The sequence below is a fragment of the Symphalangus syndactylus genome, chromosome 5, assembly GCF_028878055.3.
Source record: "Symphalangus syndactylus isolate Jambi chromosome 5, NHGRI_mSymSyn1-v2.1_pri, whole genome shotgun sequence".
In the NCBI taxonomy this organism is placed as follows: Eukaryota; Metazoa; Chordata; class Mammalia; order Primates; family Hylobatidae; genus Symphalangus; species Symphalangus syndactylus.
The window spans coordinates 75,041,289-75,058,135 of NC_072427.2; the positions used below are offsets into that span (position 1 = coordinate 75,041,289).

At 37.4% G+C, this 16,847-nt stretch overlaps 2 long non-coding RNA genes across 4 annotated transcripts; both read left to right on the forward strand.

The window, feature by feature from the left end:
- The first annotated feature begins 28 nt into the window (after window positions 1-28).
- Window positions 29-13,312, forward strand: LOC129483188 (uncharacterized). 3 transcript variants are annotated; one of them, XR_010121103.1, is made up of 7 exons: window positions 29-336; window positions 3,210-3,316; window positions 3,678-3,899; window positions 4,874-5,008; window positions 6,074-6,157; window positions 11,082-11,199; window positions 13,052-13,312. It is a non-coding gene; the product is annotated as an uncharacterized lncRNA (long non-coding RNA). The 3 variants fall into 3 exon arrangements; XR_008657970.2 differs by lacking the exon at window positions 3,678-3,899 and having other exon boundaries at window positions 33-336; window positions 12,034-13,312; XR_008657972.2 differs by lacking the exon at window positions 3,678-3,899 and having other exon boundaries at window positions 33-336.
- A 1,939-nt stretch (window positions 13,313-15,251) lies between these two features.
- On the forward strand, window positions 15,252-16,602 carry LOC134736805 (uncharacterized). Its single transcript, XR_010121105.1, has 2 exons — window positions 15,252-15,729; window positions 16,343-16,602. It is a non-coding gene; the product is annotated as an uncharacterized lncRNA (long non-coding RNA).
- Window positions 16,603-16,847: the final 245 nt, after the last annotated feature.

Sequence of the window (16,847 nt, forward strand, 5' to 3'; positions counted from 1 at the left end):
ACACGGAGCCAATCGGAACTCGCGGAGGGGCTGCTGGGGGCTTCCAGGAGTGCGCATGTGCGGACGGCTGGCTGCAGGCGGCCCGGCGGGCTGGAACCCGCCGCTGGGCTGGCGCTTTTGTGTCCGGAGGCTTCGGCCTGGCCGCTGTCGCCTATAAGCTACGAGGAGGAGATTTACGACTTGGCCGGGCACAGCAAAGGCCAGACTTTGCGCGAACAGGCGCTACGCGCCAACCGGCCGGCACCTGGCGGGCACCATCGCACGGTGGCGCAGAAGCTCCTCAATGGCCAGCTCCAGCTGCAGCAGCGGCCGCGCACTCGCCTCACCTGAGCTTGGGTACGTGCGCCCCACAACACCTCCCCCAGCCAGGGCTCGGGGACCCCCGGGAGCGTGCCCCCGCTACCTGGCGCCGCTCATCCTGGGCGGGGTCGGTCCCTTCTGAGGCTGCCCCTCATTAGGGAGCTGCACCCCCGAGCTTGACCTCTGAAGGCCCTTTGCGATAGCATTAAGCCTTTGAAACTTTATAGCGGGTTAGAAGGGGCTAGAAAACGAAGAAAACATCTTTTAAAAAATATAAGCGATCAGCGGGGCGCGGTGGCCCACGCCTGTAATCCCAGCACTTTGGGAGGCTGAGGCGGGTGGATCACGAGGTCAGGAGTTCAAGACCAGCCTGGCCAGCATGGTGAAACCCCGTCTCTACTAAAAACACAAAAATTAGCCGGGCGTGGTGGCGGGCGCCTGTAATCCCAGCTACTCGGGAGGCTGAGGCAGAGAATTGTTTGAACCCGGGAGGCGGAGGTTGCTGTGAGCCGAGATCACACCACTGCTCTCCAGCCTGTTGGACAGACTGAGATAACGTCTAAACAAACAAATACATGTATGTGTTTATATATATGCGATCGAGCCCGAGAGGTTGAGATTAAGTAAGCCGAGATTATATAAGCAATCAAGCACGGGAGGTTGAGGTTACGGTGAGCGGAAATTGTGCCATTGCACTCCAGTCTGTGTGACAGAGGGAGACTCTATCTCTAAAAAATTATATGTAAGTGAGAGCTTTTCTTCCAGCCCTCATGCTCAGATTGAAGAAAGTAATTGGGCCAGGACCCGTGGCTCACGCCCTTAATCCCAGCACTTTTGGGGGCCGAGGCCGGCGGATCGCTTGAGCTCAGGAGTTCAGACTAGCTTGGGCAACATGGTGAAACCCTGTCTCTACAAAAATACAAAAAATTAGCTGAGCGTGGTGGCACGCCCTTGTAGTTCCTGCTGCTTGTGGAGCTGAGGCGGGAGGATCGCTTGAGCCTCGATCCTCGCTGCAGCCTCCACCTCCTGGGCTCAGGCAATCCATTTCAGCCTCCCAAAGTGCTGGAATTACAGGAACGAGCCATCGTGCCTGGCCTTACACTATATTTTAATGCTTTTTTTGAAAATGGAAACTTCTACAGGCAATTCACTTCTTCAAACTAATGATAAGGAAATGATGCTGTTCTGTCCTGTTATGTGTTTTGTTTGCGTGTATGTGTGTGTGTGTTTTTTCTTTTTTGAGACAGGATCTTGCTCTATTGCCCTGGCTGGAGTGAGGTGGTGCAACCATAGCTCACTGCAGCCTTGACCTTCGGGCTCAAGGAATCCTTCCTCGTCAGCCTCCCCAGTAGCTAGTACTACAGGTGCCTGCTACCACACTTAGCTAATTCTTTTTTTGACATGGAGTATCACTCTGTCTCCCAGGCTGGAGTGCAGTGGTGCAATCTTGGCTCACTGCAGGCTGGTCTCAAACTCCTAACTTCAGATGGTCCACTCACATTGGCATCCCAAAGTGCTGGGATTACAAGTGTGACCCACTGTGCCCGGTGATTTTGCTCATTTTAGATACTAGAACTTCTTAATTTAATTTTTTTTTTTTTTTCCTGAGATGGAGTTTTGCTTTGTCGCCAGGCTGGAGTGCAGTGGCGTGATCTTGGCTCACTGCAACCTCTGCCTCCTGGGTTCAAGCGATTCTTCTGCCTCAGCCTCCCGAGTAGCTGGGAATACAGGTGCACACCACCACACCAGGAGTTCAAGGCTGCAGTGAGCCATGATCGTGCCACTGCACTCCAGCTTGGGCAACAGAGCGAGACCCTGACTCCACAAGTAAATAAGTCAACATCATATGATCTGTACCAGGGTACAGGCAGGTGCTATTATCCCCACTTTCCATCCTCAACTCTGAGTTGAGTCATACATCAACCTCTAGTAAAAAGTGGCATGCTCTCAGTCAAAGGGGCAAGCCCAAACCACGTGGAAAGGATCTTATCTCTCTTGAGAGCTAATATAAAAAGAATTCCTCCTAGATATAAGCATTGTGACATCAGTTACTTAGGCTAAACATGCCTATTATGCTAAGTGAGTTATTAACAGTAAATACTTTAACTCTGTGCCATGTTAATTATCATAATATGATTTACGATTTGTTTTAACCTTAGGTTATATGTACCTCGAAGCCATTTATATTTTGGTATACATTTAATGGTTACTATACACTAGACTATGTGTATTGGACTAGACATGGAGAGTCAAAAAGAGTATGTGATCAGAGTAGAAATCATGCCCTAGCTTCCTTCGTGTCTACCTCCTACCTCAAGTAGAAGCAGTAGAAAAAGTAATTACCTAAGATTTTCTGGATTCTGGTTTGTGGAGAAGCACCCTTATATTTAGGCTGATGGGTGGCTAAATTAGAAAGGATTTTTTGTGATTTAGAATTTTATACGGAGATGTTCATTGTGATTAATTATTCTTTGAATTAGCAGATTTTTGCTTTTTATAGCTGCATGATTTCTTGTTTATTATTCATTCATTGTTGTCTATTAATAAACAAAAACTTTATTTCACTGAAACAGTGATATATAATCCAAGTTGGGTTTTTTAATAATGACTGACTTTTTTCTTTGGGAATACATTACTGTTAAAAATGTAGATTATTAGATACATTATTTTTAATGAATATAAGTGGTATAATTAGAAGGCTGAAAAGAATCCTTGGAAACATTAGTTTAATTTGATAGCTAACAAACTGAGGACAAGATATTTATTCTTTGTAGCATATTTTCTAAAGTCATTTCATTGTCTCACCAAGAAGTACTTGCATGAAGCCAGTTCAATTCTAGCATCTGTTGAATATTTAAGGTTGAGTAAAGTGGGTGAGTTTAACAGATATTTTCCCTTATTTCTTTTAGGCGAATGTGCATTGGGAAAGTTGACATTAATCAACTCATTATTCCTCATAGATTTGTATTCTGCAGAGTATCCGGGTCCTTCTCACAGAATTAAAAAGACTGTACAGGTATGGATATTAGTATTGTTAATTGATGATAAGCTGGAATAATATTAATACACACAAAGCACATGTTGTAACTTTTATTATGCTTCCTTAGAGGTAAGATGCAAACTTGCCCTTAGCTAGTGTAAGATGGTAAGTATGACTTCATCAAATTAAAAAAAAAAGGAGAAGAAGTACAGTTAATCAGAAGAATTATCTTGACTAGAACTTTCCAAATTTGTCCTAAGGACTTTCCTAGAGATGACACTGTGACATAGTAACCAATTCCCCTGGAGTTGTGCTATCTAGTATGATAGTCATTTGCCATATGTATAAATCAGTTAAAATTAATTAAATTAAAAATGCAATTTCTCATTTGCTCCAGATACATTTCAAGTGTTCGACAGCCACATGTGGCAAGTGGCTGCCATTTTGTGCAGCACATATATGAAGATTTTCATCATTGCAGAAAATCGCGTTGGACGACGTAGAGAAAACATGATTTACAGAAAAGCTATTGTTATTTAAATACAATGTTCTATATTAGTCAGTGGGATAATACCATATCATAGTTAAATGGCAATAGCAATTCTGTAAGACTCCCAAGGTATATATGATCTAATTTACTGCTTCTCAGTCTTTGCTATGCATTCCAATCCTGGGTATCCTGTTAAATTTAGTTCTTCTAGTAGGTCTGAGATGGGCTGTATTTCTACATTTCTAACAAGATCCCAAGTGATACTGATGCTGCTGGATGGTAGATCACACTTTATAGAGCAAGGGGCTAGACTCTAGATGTGCACTTCTTATTAAATGGTACAGCAGCCTGTAGCCACTTCTCATCTTAGCAAAGGTCACCTAACTTCAAGTAACATGACTTGGGTTCATATACGAAGTTTGCCACTTATTTGATAAAGTTGTTTAATTTTTTTAAACCCATTTACTTTTCTATAAAATGGAGATAATACCTATCATAAAATTGTTTTTAAGACATACTCTAAAATAATGTAGCTAGATAGAAGAATTCTCAGTATTGTAAGAAATTTAAAACTGTTTGCTTTAATTTTATCCATTTGTATAAATTCTATCTCAATCCTAATTTAAACCTGATATTTAGACCTTCAGTTTTTCCATAAGTCCTAAATAATATTTTTATTTTTGTTTGAATTCACATTGTTTTTGAGGTATTTTTCTGTCAACTATTAAAACTCCTAAGTTCATCATGAAGTTTTTATATTATTTAAAGTAATCTCTCATTTGAAATTTAAAACTGAATATAATTGTTTTCATATTATGAAGTGTGTTATTAATACACTTAGTGCAAATAATATGCTAATAATTTAGCTGTGTTTCAACAATAAATAGTTTATTTTCTTTCATTTGGAACGTTTTGAAGTAATGAATAAAGATTTATTCAACATAATTTATATTTTTGAATCTTTATATAGAATAAGTGGACATATCTTCCACTGGTAAATTCATTTTGCCTATTTGAAAATATCGATTATTGTCCCTTAACAGTCATCAGTTAATTCATATGTAGAATTGCAACTTAATTGTTTGTTTATTTGCATTCTATAGCTGGCAGCCTGTTATCGATTACATTGATAGTAAATTTGAGGACTACCTAAATGCAGAATCATGCATGAACAGACATCAGATGCCTGATAACAGGGTGCAGTGTTGTTTATCCTTCATTGCTTCTTCAGGACATCGGTCAGTACCTTGATACTTCTGATTCCTTTTTGTTGTTGTTGCTTACTGTTACCTGTATGTGCATATTTTAGTAATCTTTAAGTTTGTGAAGTACATACAGCTATACCCATTATGAAGTACCAAATTTCATGTAGAAATGTCTTAGTTGAAAAGCCTTTTTAAGTCCTGTATAAGCTAAGTGATTTTACTCCTTAGTTCTTTATTCATAAGGATTTTCCCTGCTTCGTGGAACTAAACAGTGTTGCCACCGTTGTTTGAGGTCTCAATATGGCAAATTTAGCTTTCATGTTGACCACTCTGCTACTAATTGAACGACCAAATGAAGAGAAGTAGCCATACCAGTTAGACCTACTCAGAATCAAAGATGCTATTTATTATAAGTCTCGTAAGAGATGGTTATCAAAAGCACTTGCATGCCAGTGTTTTCTTGTGCCATTTCTTTCTACTATAAATCTATTTGGCTTCTGTTTCACCTTAGCTGTCATAGACATGTTGTTTAGGTATCATATTGTCATTACTAACTTTTTGTTTATTAGGGCATAAGACCTAAGAATCTAGACATTAATCTGATGTGATTGTTCTGTTATAGTTAGCCTGTACTCCCTTTTTTTGTTCTTTGTACTTCCCCTTTATTTTGAGTACATATATGTCATTGACAACTGCAGATTTTTCCAGTTATTCTTCCTCAGTCTTTTCCTTTGGGTAAGTAACTCAGCATACATAATTCAGTCACCTGATAATTGTAAATCCACCATCTCTCCACTGAAAGAACTGTAGTAGCATCAGGCTAAACAGCATTAAATTATCTAACACTCACATTACAGTAATAGTGTAAACCAATTCCTGCAAGCATACCTTTCTCTTCTATTTTTGGCTTCTCGCTCTCTTTTTTTTTTTTTTTTTTTTTTTTGTAGATGGGTCAATGCCCATTATCACTCTAGATGGATAAGGGAGCCTTAATTATATACTTACATGTTTGCACTGTCAGATTGGAGTGGGTAAAAATGTTTCTTCTTTTATGTTTAATACTCTTTTTATTTATTTATTCTTTTTGCTATGCCCTAGACCATTACATAACTGAAGACTCCCACCTTCAGGCAGGATTGCGTAGTACATGTTTGTAACTACTTCACATTGCCTTTTGTTGAGGTAATTTCAGTTTTTATTATTATTATTATACTTTAAGTTCTAGGGTACATGTGCACAACGTGCAGGTTTGTTACATATGTATACATGTGCCGTGTTGGTTTGCTGCACCCATTAACTCGTCATTTACATTAGGTATTTCTCCTAATGCTATCCCTCCCCCATCCCCGCACCCCACGACAGGCTCCGATGTGTGATGTTCCCTACCCTCTGTCGAACTGTTCTCATTATTCAATTCCCACCTATGAGTGAGAACATGCGGTGTTTGGTTTTCTGTCCTTGTGATGGTTTGCTCAGAATGATGGTTTCCAGCTTCATCCATGTCCCTACAAGGGACATCAGCTCATCCTTTTTTATGGCTGCATAGTATTCCACGGTGTATATGTGTCACATTTTCTTAATCCAGTCTATCATTTAACAGTGTTCTCAGTTTACATATTTAAATCACTAAACTGACTCTTTGACTTAAAAGGCTCAAAAAAAGTAATCTCAAAAATACAGCACACTGTATAACCTTTTATGAGTATTTATGTAGCTTCTTGAATTTATATTTTTAAATCTTTCTCATTTAACTTGTCAGGGCCTTTTCCTGAAAGCCAGCTGAGTGAAATCTTAACCTGCAGTTAAGTCAATGAAATTTGTCAGTTTATAGCCAATTTTATTATTTTAGATCTGGACTCTCTCCAAGTTTAGTAATTCTCATGAAATCACATTCCTCCCAACCCTTTGGGGAAAATTTTATTTCTTAAAATTGCATGGGAAATGAGAGCTTTTTTAAAAGAAAAAAATTTTTATATTCAAATGATATCTAGTGGCTTTGCACCATTTCTTATTTGTCACAAGGGGTAAGATGTTTAAAATTGCTTTATCTTATATATAAAATGTACCTTTGAATAATTTCTCAGTTTTAACTATTTTTAGAAATGGAGCAAACTTTTGCCCATTGGTACATGATATTGTGGATTAATTGAAAGAATATGAGGCCGGGTGTGGTGGCTCACACCTGTAATCCCAGCACTTTGAGAGGCTGAGGCGGGCGGATCACCTGAGGTTGAGATTTCGAGACCAGACTGACCAACATGGAGAAACCCCGTGTCTACCTAAAACACAAAATTAGCTGGCCATGGTGGCCCATGTCTGTAATCCGAGCTACTAGGGAGGCTGAGTCAGGACAATCGCTTGAACCTGGGAGGCGGTGGTTGCGGTGACCCGAGATCACACCATTGCACTCCAGCCTGGGCAACAAGAGTGAAACTCCTCCTCCTCAAAAAAAAGAATATGGCACAGAATTTTATGTATAGAGTTCCAGATACCCTGCTCACTACAGACTGAAATTCCATGCAGTCTAATACATTAATCAGAGCCTTTCCATCTTGTCTGGGTAGTCCCTAGGTTCCCTTTTTAGAGGGATTTGTTTTTAGAGTAATTATAAATTGGTCCAACTGTGTACTTTCAGTGCCTCCTACCTCCCTCTACAAAGTATGAACTGCATGCATGGCTAATTTATTATTTCAGTTATTATTCCTTCATGTGCATTGTTCCCTATTTTGTAACTATTATTAAAGTAAAAAACTGACTTGGAACATGAATTTTAAAATAGTGTTTTATCCTTCAAGTATTAATTACCGCTTTTAGAAAAATTGGTATCATCCAGTGAGTTTTATACAGGATTTTTTTCCCTTAGAAATACATACATACATACATACAAAAAAAATTTATCATTTACCCTGTAGTTGTTTATTATGCTGTAGACTTTGAGGTTAAATAGTCTTTTCTCTCTAGTGTGGGTTTATCTTCTAGAAATGATAAAGGATATTCTATTGCTTAAAAACAAGATTTAAAAACTAAATTTGTTGATGAAAAGACCAGCCAATATAAAACTAAATGGAAAGAAGAAAAACATTCAACCAGAATGTAGTATACATGTGAACTAAATGTTTTTTGTTGCTGACGTTTTGTAGTCTTCTGAAATTTAATGAGACTTTTACAAGGTTTACCTTTTCTCCCTAAAGTTTAATTTTTAAGCTGACTTCAATGTTTTTTGACTCTTTGATTATATTTAAGAAGTTGACTTCTCTAATTTCCTTATCATGTTTATTTTTAAATATCTTTCTCTTTAAAAGTTGGGATATTATAATAAGTGTTCAGCAAGTATTGATTTGCATTTAAATATAAAATCTTGTTATTTGGATTTTAATACTTTATATTAAATGCCTTTAAGATTTATTAAAATTTTAGATTAACTGAACTCTATTTTTTTGTCACTGGATTAATAAGCAGGCTTATATCTGACGTAATAGCTTAATAAGGCAGTGACAATTTAAATTAGTCATGAGTATAAATTGAAAAACCATAATTTAGAAATCTGAGATTGAATAATTCCTGGCATTTCTATTTAGTGTTTTATATAATGATTAATAAAAAGAAGCAAAACTTAATTCTTTTTTCAAAGATGGATAGGTTCAGGCCAGATGCAGTGGCTTATGCCTGTAATCCCAGCACTTTGGGGACCAAAGCAGGAGGATTGCTTGAGGCCTCAGACTAGGCAACATAGTGACATCCTGTCTCTACAAAAAATAAAAAAATTAGTTGGGGCTGGGCGCAGTGGCTCACACATGTAATCCTAGCACTTTGGAAGGCTGAGGCAGGGGGATCACCTGAGGTCAGGAGTTCAAGACCAGCCTGGCCAACACGGTGAAACCTTGTCTCTACTAAAAATACAAAAATTAGCTGGGCGTGGTGGCGGATGCCTGTAATCCCAGCTACTTGGGAGGCTGAGGCAGGAGAATCGCTTGAACTCGGGAGGCAGAGGTTACCGTGAGCCAAGATTGTGCCACTGCACTCCAGACTGGGCAATAAGAGTGAAACTCAAAAAAAAAAAAAATTAGTTGGGCATGGAGGCACACTCCTGTAGTCCTAGCTACTTAGAAGTCGAAAGTGGAAGAATTGGAGGCTATGGTGAGCTATTACTACACCACTGCACTCCAGCCTGGGTGACAGAGCAAGACTCTGTCAAAAAAGTAAATAGAAATGGATAGGTTCGTTTAGTTAACACTAGTGAGGCAAGAACACAGTTTACAGATAATATAAACAGTGTTATTCCATCCACACACTCTTTTTCATTGTGCTCCCTATTCTCTGAATGCCAGTGTTAAATTTCAAGGGATTTAAGACAAGGAGAATTAGAATAGGCAACTATCTTAATTCTCCATGTTTGCTTTCTCCCCCTCACTGTCTCTTTCTGCCTGTCAGCCTTACTACCACAGTGAAGTACATACAGTAATCTTTGTTAGTAAAAAGACTGGACTATCTTATTAGTCTTAGGACTCTGATCCCCCCAATTTTAATATATATGTTTCTCTTTCTTCATTTTAAAATGTCAGTCAATTCAATTATTAGTATTAGTCAATACAGTTAATAACAGAATGAGACCTTTATTTCATTTTTCTCATGTTTTTATAAAAATTAAGGAATACCACTTTAGAATGGTAGTCCTTTGCAAAATATTTCTAATGTCTTCATTTATTCTTATGAAACATAAAATTTTAGTCCACAGTGTATTCTAGATTTGGGGACTTTTGTTCTCATTTAGAATTGCTAAAGGACATAAGGAAAATCGCAGCAGCTTACTTTTTTCTCAGCAAATATTTGGGCACCTTCACGAGTGTTAGATACCATGCTAGGTCCTGAGGATACAGATGAATTGAGACAAGGCCCTAGCTGCAAAGAGTATTTCAGTGAGAAGATGGGAGAAACAAATACAGATGCTCCTCGACTTGGGACAGGGTTACATTAACCCATTGTAAGTTGAAGATACGTTTGATACACTTTGCCTACTAAACATTATAGCGTAGCCTACGGTTGGACAAATCATTTAACATAAAGCCTATTTTGTGATAATGTTTTGAATATCTCGTGTAATTTATTGAATACTATACTGAAAGTAAAAAACAGAATGGTTGTATGGTTTCTATTCAATGCATATTGCTTGCACACTATCAAAAATTTGAAAAATTGTTAAGTGCAATCATAGTTAGTGAGGAAGCATCTGTATGCAGGCAGGCAGTTACTGTACAGCACATTAAGCGTTGTGATCACATAGAAATATGCCTAGTCTTAGGCTGGAGAAGGATTCCCAGTGGAAATTGGATCATAAACCAGTGTCTTGAGGATGAATAGGAATTAGCCAGGCCAAGGAGAAGCAGGATGATAATGGAGGGTGTTCCAGCCAAGGTGGTAGCCTGTGGCCAGATGTCAAAGTATGGTGCTTTCAAGGAATTGTAAGAAGTTCAAAAAGGTTGGCACATTGGAAGTAGGAGGTAAAGGAAAGGCTAAGAATGCTAAGAGATGAGGTCAGCTGGAGAATCTACGTCTTCACAAGCCTTGTAGGCCATACTAGTTAAGGCATCTGGTCTTTAATAAGATTTTTGGTCAGGGCATAACTTAATAAGATTTGGATTTAGAAAGACCACTCTGACTTCAGTATGGATGGTTTGTATTACAGTTATTCATTCCAAAGGTCTTGGTGGCCTAGACTAAAGTAATGGAAATGGAGATATACATACATATATATGTACATCTATACATATACTATATATATGGGAAGAGGATTAGAGGAGTGGAGGAATCCTAGGTTTCACACTTGAGTAATTGGGTAGACTGTAGTGCCATTCACTGAGATAGGAAGCATAGAAGAGAGAAAATGAGGTTCAGATGAGCTTTTGATTTTAAGGAGCCCATGGAAGACCCGGGGAGCATATCTACTGGGTAAACACAAATCTAGAATGTAACAGTGAGATATGGGCTGTGTATGAAGATTTGAGAGTCAGTTGACCAATTGAAGATAATTGAAATCTAATTGGGGATGTGAAGAATCTTGTTCTCCCAAACCGATCAATTCAGTCATATTAAATACTGTGTATTTCAGACTTACACCATTGGATATTGAGTTAATGAAGCGTTTGCATGAAAAAGTGAATATCATCCCACTTATTGCCAAAGCAGACACACTCACACCAGAGGAATGCCAACAGTTTAAAAAACAGGTGAGCAGGATGTATTAACTCAGGTTTCTTATACCATTCTCTCATAATTTGCAGTTTTTACTATTTTTAGTATAATGTGTTGCAATCCATTCCTCTTACTGCTTTATTGTATTGTCACTTATGCTGTATTAAAAATAACTTGAATCTTCTGCCTTAGTTTTCCCCTCAAAGCTCTTACTCATCATAGTATCCTTATCCTTTGTCAGTTTTTAAATATGGTTGTTTTCATTTTTTTTTTCTTTTTTTGAGATGGAGTCTCGCTCTGTTGCCAAGGTTGGAGTGCAGTGGTGTGATCTCGGCTCACTGCAAGCTCTGCCTGCCGGGTTCACACCATTCTCCTGCCTCAGCCTCCCAAGTAGCTGGGATTTACAGGCACCTGCCACCACTCCCGGCTAATTTTTTGTATTTTTAGTAGAGACGGGGTTTTACCGTGTTAGCCAGGATGGTCTCGATCTCCTAACCTCGTGATCCACCTGCCTTGGCCTCCCAAAGTGCTGGGATTACAGGCCTGAGCCACCGCCCCCGGCCTTAAGTGTTCTTTAATAACACCCCCACACAGACAATTTCTCCCCATACTTTTTAAAATTATTTTCTTAAAATGAATTCCCAGGAAGTGGATTATTCTTTCAAAGGCTGTGATTATTTTTATGGGTCTTTATCTCCCCCACTCCCCATTTTGTCATGGTGCTTCCCCACTAAAGCAAATTCATCTTATAAAGCGTACATCTGTTTCACTGTGACTTTGCCAGCATTGTTTGTTATTTTTATTTTGAAAACCTTTTGGGAATGAAGTGGTACCTAATCATTTCTTTATCTTTTCCTTTTATTTTCCAGAAAGGCTGAACATTTTAAAAACAAAGTTTTCTTTTCCCCTTTTTGTAAACACCTGTTCAAATCCTTTGTCTGTTTGACCAGTAGTACTTGGTATTGCCCGAATTTATTGATATGGGTTCTTTTTATTCTGGGTATTTAGTTCTCTCTCATTTTCACTGTATTTTTTATATTTTTTCTTTTGCTGCTTATATCCTATTTTTGTTTTCAGTGGAAATTACATAAGCAACCTTATATCCCATAATACATCCCTTTCTGCTGTAACTAGCTAGAGCAGAAATTATTATTTGCAGTGAACACCACGAGAGATACAGGTGTTAATTTGCAGACTAGTTTCAATGATGCTCCATATCCAACCTCTTTCTTTCCTGTGTATATTTCTCTAAGAGATAAAAACAATTTAAATGAAAAATAAATTGTCTCAGACACTAAGTAAAAGTAGTTCAAACCAAATCCAATGAACCATGCATGTACTATCTTCAGCTCATCCAGCTTCTTAAACTTAAATCAATAAGGCAGAAAATTCAGACACTTTTAAATTCAAATGTTTTGATTTTCCTATTTGATTAAAAATTGGCTTCCTAAGCACCAAATTTCTAGTTCCTTATGCCCACGAAGGATAATTTTTTTCTAAAATTAGAACCCACATCTTCTATTACTTGCCATGCCTAACAAAGCAAGCAACACAAAGCAAAGAGTCTAGGTTAAAAACAAGCAAAGTTTGTACAAAAAAATAGTAAGAAATTGGCCACTTTATCCATTCAAAAGAGAAAAACCACAGCTAGATTTTAAAGAGAAGAAAATAAATAAATAAATATAAATCGATGTCTTTTAAAATGTCCTAGGAACATTTATTTCCAGTAAAACCTCGGGGTTTTTTTTTAGTCTAAAATGTTGAAAGCCGTGGGTTTCACACCTTTCTCCCTGTTGTATGATAACTAATGTTTAGAGTCAGAGTTAGGAAGGTAAAAGACCTATCTTTTTATCCACATTCTGATACCAACTACGTTTGTGATTTCAGATCAGTCATTGAACACTGAGTCTTTACTTCCCAACCTATAAAATGAGGACTGTGGTCTAAGTCATCTCTAAGATTTCTTCCAGTGCAAACACAGTTTCTTTGTATGACTTCCAGTGTAAAATGTATATATTGCCAGAGCCAGAAAATGCCATCAGAGTTATGACCTCCATTGCATGCCTCCATAAGAAAAAGATAGCCACCCTCAGCACTGAATGCTTCCATTTGTAAACAATAAAATATTTCATTATTCTGGCTTATAAATTTGGTTGTATTCTTTTTACCAAGGACTTGTTTTCACTTAAATGAATTATTTTTAAACTAATATTGGTTGAGGGATTACTGTTTATCAAATCTTGCCAATGCTTTATGTGTGTGGTCTCATTTGTCATAATACCCTTATGAGGTACTGCTCCTTTTTTTAAATAGGTGAAACCACTAAACAGAGAAAGGATAACTGACTTGACCCAGGAAATAGAATTTCTGAATAGAAATGCAATACAATCTTCCCTCACTAACCATCCTCAATTTATTCCTGAAAACCCTGCCACCAAGTGAAAAACAAATAAGAATATTTCCATTTATTTTATTTATTTATTTTTTATTTATTTATTTTTATTTTTATTTTATTATACTTTAGGTTTTAGGGTACATGTGCATAATGTGCAGATTTGTTACATATGTATCCATCATATTTCATCCAACATAAGATATTCAAATACTTTTATAATTGAACAATGAAAACAAGTTTATGTAAGTAATAAAAATGCAAGTTGGAAGAAAATAAATTTAGTATGTACATAAAATACTGTGAGAAAATACAAGATGCTTGACTTGTACTATCATAAAGGTTTACTGCAGTCAAGAAAGCAGGATGTGACTCATGGCTGATGGAGAGGAGGAATAAGGTGGCATACCTCAAAGGTCAATTCTTTCTTATGCACCATTTTAGTCACCAAAATTTTTGATCCGGGGATGGAGGCTCATTATTGTATCTTGCATTCAAAGTACACTTAAAGTTACAGCACAGAAAAAAAATAGAAGAAAAAATAAAAGCTAAATACAGTTTTTAAAAATACATAAAAAAGTGCATGTTTACATCAGACTGAACAGTCAGAGAGGATATGTTTGCTTCATCTTCCTCATTTGGTCACATATACAAAGGAAAACATATTAGATGCATATTTCCAGGCATTTCATATACTGTTTTATAACTAGTGCCTGTTGCGATGAGTAGCAGGTGATGTGTCTTTGCTTGGAATATTAATGTTGGCGTATAAATTGCTTATGGCATATTTATTTAAAGAACTTTGGGGTAAAAAGGCCACACACTGACAAAATAAAAGTTGTCTGAAAATGATACAGCTTTTTAATAACTTCAATAGCAAAAACTAGTTCATTGAACAGTAAGTACAAGAGAAAGTCTGCATGACCTCACAGCTAATACACAACTCCAAGGTAAGATGGCATTGGCCTGGTAGATAACTATCTGTTAGAAGTAATGGAATGTGATAGCTTTATGAGGCACAGACTGCACTAAGCTAAACTTCAGGCCCCGGAATTCCCTTTGTAGCATGTTTCTGGTTGGAAAGAACTACGAGAGATGTTGTCTCACAAGAGCTGGAAGACAGAAGAGGAAGCGGCAGGGTTTTGGCAGGCACACTTTCTCCCAGGTACTCAACCAAAGACGAATCTAGGTACCATTGTAAATGGATTCTGCAGATGCACTTAACGTCCCCAATAGAGGACGTTAAGTTCATCAATAAAGAGATTATCCTGATTAGGTCAGGACCCCTCAGTTAGGGACTTCAAGATAATAGTCCCTAAATGGGTGATCCTGGCTTAATCAGTTGTGAGTCTCTCAAAAGATGGCTTAGGTCTTCCCTAAACCCAAAGACGCCAACCAGCAGTTGCAATTGCTCCCCCTTTCCCTTGAATCTTCCTTCCTGACTGCCTGCCTGTTAAACATTCACCCAGGCCCCAGGGGCTCTTCCCTTCCTGACTACCTGTCCTGTGATCTCCGGACATGCTTAGCTAGCTGCACAGTGATGTAAGCCAATTCCTCATCATAATCGCCTTAAAATATGTATCTACTGGTTTTGCTTCTTGGATGAACTCCAACTGATCCACAGACTATAGCTGTAATTTTAAGATTATAATTGGAAAAACTGTTGCATACATTCTACAGATGGAACAAGTTGGCTTATAGGATATGAGAATAGAGTATTAGACTACTTACTTCTATGTATTTTTATCTCACAGAGAGAGAGAGAGAGTTATAAATTAAGTTTGGACAATATTTATAACACATTAAATTTCATACCCTCACTCGGCCCCTATGTCAGAGTGACTTGTTCCACCCAATACATGAAGTGGCCTCGGAAAAACTACAGAAATCCCATGGCATGCAGGGAATGACAGCAGAACCCTCTTCATTCACTAGCAGCAAATTACAACACATTGGCCCTGTGGGTTATAGAGTAACCATTATTACAAATGCATGGATTTATGAAATACATAATGTTAACTACATTAAAATTTTAAAAATAGGCACCTAGTTTAAAAGACTGTAGCAAGCAAATTGAGTAGATATCAATAATTCAAGCACAAATGAACTATGGCAAGTGGTAAAACCAATTCTTCCACTCTTGATACAGGTTCGTCTTCAGCCACAAATCCAGGTGAGAAAAGTGATGACCTAACAGATTTGATGGGGAATTGGAGGGAAGCAACTTAGTTATTAACCAGACTATTTGAATTATACTATAGGTACATACATATGCTATGCACATACACATATGCATATGCATATAAAATAGTGAACCTTGTCCTAATTGTAAATTTTTCTCAAGATAATATGAAGTCATCATAATTAATAATATTTTTATATTATTTATTCAACACAAGTTAATCCTAATTAATTTCTTTTTGGTGAACATTTTCTAATGTATATATTAGTATAATATATTAGATAATCTAAAATAAATAAAACACTGTAGAAACATGCATCCTTTTTAAAGATGCTTTGGGCATTAAAGATTATCTTTCACAAGTTCTAGAATATTAACCTTTTTTCTTTTTTCTCTTATTAGCCTTTGAAAATTCTAATAAAAGATATAAAATGACTGATTCAAATCAGATAATCACAGACATTCCTTCTAGCTTTCGTCTTTAGTCTATGAATCTCTAGTAGCCTTTTTTTACTTCTTATTTTTCAAATTCTGTGGCCCACCACCTCCTGCTAGAAAACCCCTTCTTAACAAATGACCTTCTTATCTTGTCTTCATCTTTTAGCTTCCACAGTGACCAAGTTATGCTTTTCTTTTGCACAATGGGAACCTTTAAATCCACAAGTGACTTATAATCAACCATCTCCTTGAACACTACCCAGCTCCTCATTGTGCTGTGTGGAACACAGATGCCAACCAAGGCCAAGCAACAAGAAATAAGGAGCTTGGCACCCTCATGCCATGATGCTCTCACTACCCCAACCCTGGATTCCCTGACTGGACTTTGACAGAACAATAAATTCTATCTTGCTTATGCCACTATAATTTGAGATTTTGCTGTCACATATAGTTTAATTTAGTCTTAACTACATATGCAAATGTTTACATAATATATTTTATAATTAAAAAGTAGAAACATAATATATTGACCTGGAGAATAATAATATATCTTGACAACCTTTCTAGGACTGACTATATAGACCTACTTCCTTCTTTTAAGTGGCCACATCTGTTCAATTAAAATAGCATATATAGAGAGTGTGTACACCTTATTTTATTTAACCATCTCT